This window comes from Octopus bimaculoides, chromosome 2, assembly GCF_001194135.2.
Source record: "Octopus bimaculoides isolate UCB-OBI-ISO-001 chromosome 2, ASM119413v2, whole genome shotgun sequence".
Taxonomy (NCBI): Eukaryota; Metazoa; Mollusca; class Cephalopoda; order Octopoda; family Octopodidae; genus Octopus; species Octopus bimaculoides.
In genome coordinates, this window is record NC_068982.1 from 122,819,271 (window position 1) to 122,823,519 (window position 4,249).

General features: G+C 33.5%; 1 protein-coding gene across 3 annotated transcripts in view; it reads left to right on the forward strand.

Annotated features, from left to right (window-relative positions):
• Positions 1-4,249, forward strand: part of LOC106882437 (protein unc-80 homolog) — a 286,116-nt gene that overhangs the window by 243,028 nt on the left and 38,839 nt on the right. The gene's annotated exons all lie outside the window — the stretch shown is intronic.

The following is a 4,249-nucleotide window of genomic DNA, read 5'->3' on the forward strand; positions in this document are numbered from 1 at the left end:
ATATATTAGGGTGGCAAGCTGACAGAATTGTTAGCATGCCAAGCAAAAGTTCAGTGTCATTTCATCCATCTTTATGTTCTGAGTTCAAATTTCACCAAGGTCAATTTTTGCCTTTCATCCTCTTGGGATCAATAAAATAAGAACCAGTTGAGCACTAGAGTTGATGTAATTGACCTAACTCCTTTGAACAACATAGTTTTATATATATATATATATATATATATATATATATAAAGATGAGATGGACATGGTTGGAATGTCTTTGATCATGTCTGCTTGATTAAGGTTGACTTGGGACCAAACAACAACAGTGCAAATAGCTATATTATATCTGAGTCAGTAGCTTAACTTCACACCTTCTGCATTTTTATTATAATTTTTGACTCATGACCTAACTTTTGTGTACATTTAGATTTTGTTTTTGTTATAATATTGTTGTAATATTAGGAAGATAGAGTAAGCTCTCCAGTATCAAGTGGTTTGGAAATAAGAACTGACCTCACAATGAACTAGTTTGCTATGCAGCTTTAATTCTTATTTAAAGCTATTTCATTTCACATACACTGCTGACACTTATGAAATGATTACATGAAGAATACAACTTTCATTGATTTACTCTTACCACTAGAAATCACAAGGCTCTGTGCTCATCTGGAGGAGGCAGTGATAAACATTTCCTGCATAATCATTGCTTATCCATTATACCCTCTTTTGTATATTATGATTACAATAGTAACATTCAGCTACATTAAACTAAATTATGTAAAAATGCCCAACAGGCTGAGTCTACAACCTGGTTTCAGTTCCTGCTTGTAGACATTAGCTTTATTTTATGTTGATAATGTCCTTGAGAAAAATATAAATCACAGGCAATTGAGTTTCTCCTCTTTAAAAAAAATCATTATTTTCTCAAAATAGAAAAAAGCCTATGCATAATTGATTTGCTTTTCCATTTCCCTTTTTTGTTTTTTTTTTCTTTCCCTTTCCTTTTTCATACCACAAAGCTTTTTGATAACAGAGTTCCAATCTGCTTCCATATATTAATTAGTGTTTAATACATATCAGCAAAGGGATTCTATAGGGCAACGAAGTGGCCAAATCTTTAACACATCAGGCAAGATGTTTAGTGACATTTCATCCATCTTTGAGTTCAAATGCCACCAAGGTTGACTTTGCCTTTCATCCTTTTGGGATCAATAAAAAAAGTACTGGTTGAGCACTGGAGTCAACGTAATCAACTTAAATCACTCTTCTGATGTTGCTGGCCTTATGCCAAAATTTGAAACTAATAGAGAGCCTCTATGTGGTTGCCCACCTGCTAGAAATAGCAACCAAATTGTTCTGTCATCCAATTCATACCAGCATGGTATATATATATATATATATATATATATATATAGAGAGAGAGAGAGAGAGAGAGAGAGAGTGAGATGGGTAATTTTATGTGTTCCCCTTGTCTTGACGTTTGCATGCAGATTGAAAACACCATTCATACAAGCTCTCATGTGTTTTACATTCTCTCATGAACATATATCCAGCCATTGAGCTGTTCTTCAAAAGACTAGAGGAAATAATACTTTGCTTTAGAAACAGGTTATATTTAGCATGAAGTTGACATAGATTTCTCTAAATCTGACTTTAGAAAAATCTGACTATACAAGTATAGAAAAGTGAATATTAAAATGGTGATGACAATGACAACAACAACAACAATATATATATAATACATACTCACTCACTCACTTACACATGCATGTATAATTACACACACAGTATAATATATGCTCAACATGCACATGCATATATATCAACATACATATTTAAAGCATCCATGACAACTGCATTATCTGAGCAAAAAACCAGTCATTGTAATAAGAAAGAGGTGTGGTTCATTGAATCGATCCTACTTAACAACTTGAACTTATTAAATAATAATAATTTCTAACATAGATACAAGCCAGAAATTATGAGACAGGCTTAGTCAATTATGTGACATTAGTACTTGACTAGTACTTAATTTATCAACCCCAGATAAATGAAAGATAAAGTTGGCTTCAGTAGGATTTGAATTCAGAGCATGAAAGAATATCAACACGTTAATATGATATAAAAAAATGGTTACAGCAAATATTCTTCCCAATACCACACATTTACTTGTCAGCTATTTGACCTTAACCTGTTGAGCATGTCCCTTGATGGCTGATGATGTATGCATCTCTGATCACAAGCAGAATTAGTGGAGGAACATCATAGCCATGTGTTGAGAGGAATTCTTTGGGGTTTGAATAATTCACTTCTGGAAACATGAGTTTCGTTCAATATCCTTATCAGGGACCTTTTGAGTGGGATGGGCTACTCGACCTGATGCAAATTCTAACTGGGCTTCATCTGCATGTTTTGTCTTGGTATAAAAGATGGGCTACAGCAAATATTCTGCTCAATACCACAGATTTGCTTGTCAGTTGTTTGACCTTAACCAGTTGAGCATGTCCCTTAGTGGTTGATGATATGTGCATCTCTTATTATGAACAGAAGTAGTGGGAGAGCAACATAGCCATGTGTTCAGCATCATAACCATGTGTTTGGAGTTTGAATAACTGCTGCTGTTGTTCTTCTTCAAGAACAGAAGGAAGCAGATGAAAAGAAATGGAATTACATGGCTAATTCATGCAACAAACCAAGAATGTTGGAAGTAAAGAACACTGGCTCTGGTTGACAAACAGAAACCTGAAACAAGCTGAAGCACTGATTATAACTACTCAGGAACAGGCCACTAAAATGAATCTGATAAAGGCAAAGATTGACAAAATTCAAAGAGCAAATATTGAATTTGCAGGAAAAGAGACAAAAGTATAAATCATCTCTTGAGTGAATGTAGTAAGCTAACACAAAAAGAGTATAAGCACAAGCATAACTGTGTAGGTATAAGAGCGCTTTAAAGTATGGTGAGTGTGTGACTTCAAAATAACAAGTGGTATGAACATGAACTATAAGCTGTGACAGACAATAAGGATTATAGGATTGTATAGGACTTCCTATAAAGACTGATCATACTAGAAGACCCAAATATGATTGTAGAGAACAAAATAAACAAACAGTGTAAGACCATAAACTTTGCAATGTCATATAATAACAGAGTGGATGCCAAAGAAATGGAAAAAGTCAAAAGATATCAGAAACTAGCCAGAAAGCTGAAGAGATTGTGGAAGGCAAAAACAAATTTCTGTGGTAATTGGAGTACTTGGCACAACACCCAAACTTCTACCTAAGAGACTGACAGGTTGGAATTGAGACTTGCACTGCCAACCTGCAGAAAAGTGGCATCCTGTATTCTGCAAGAATCCTAAGAAAGATTCTTTAGATTTGAGGAGATTTTTTATCACCAGCCCCCAAAATAACACTCCTGCTAATTAAATTATCATATAAATACTTTTGGAATAACAGTAATAAACCAGGTGTCACTGAAAATAATGAGTATAAGATCTTATGAGATTTTGTAATTCAGTGATTGATTCTCAGAGATCAGACATTGTTGTAGTGAATAAAAGGAAGAAGGAAACCAAAATGATAGATATTGCCATACCTGGGGATGCACGAATGGGTGACAGCTGGAAAAATTGAAATTTACAAGCTACTAAAAAATGAAATTGCACAAATGTGGACAATGAAGAGAGTAACTGACATCTTGGTAGTTGTAGGGACTCTGGGAACACTAACAACCAGGTTTGAAAAATATGTTGAAGAAATTGGAATTGACATGAGGGTAGAACATGCTCATAAAAGTGCTCTATTAGGGACAGCAAGGATCTGAGACTGGTTTTTGGATGTTAAGTATTGTGGGAAGAGACCCTGTGAGACCTTCAACAACAGGTTGCTATCTACTCTTACAGAATTAACATAGAGTAAGTAAAATTGAGAGCTCTGAGAAGTAAAATGGAAATATTGATAATAACAATAACACCAACAATAATAATGGTAACAAAACTTATTATTATTATTATTATTATTAATAATAATTATAATAATAATAATACAGTTTGATATTTAAGAGATGAGGAATTATGTACATTATTTACATTTGACGGATATTTGTCCTCATTTGATGGATATTTGACCTGGAATCGATTCCAGGCAGTGACCTGAATAATAATAATAATAATAATAATAATAATAATAATAACTTTAAAAAAACTATTAGTAGCACTTTAATACATGTATTGTGACCTTTAAATAATGATTATATATATAT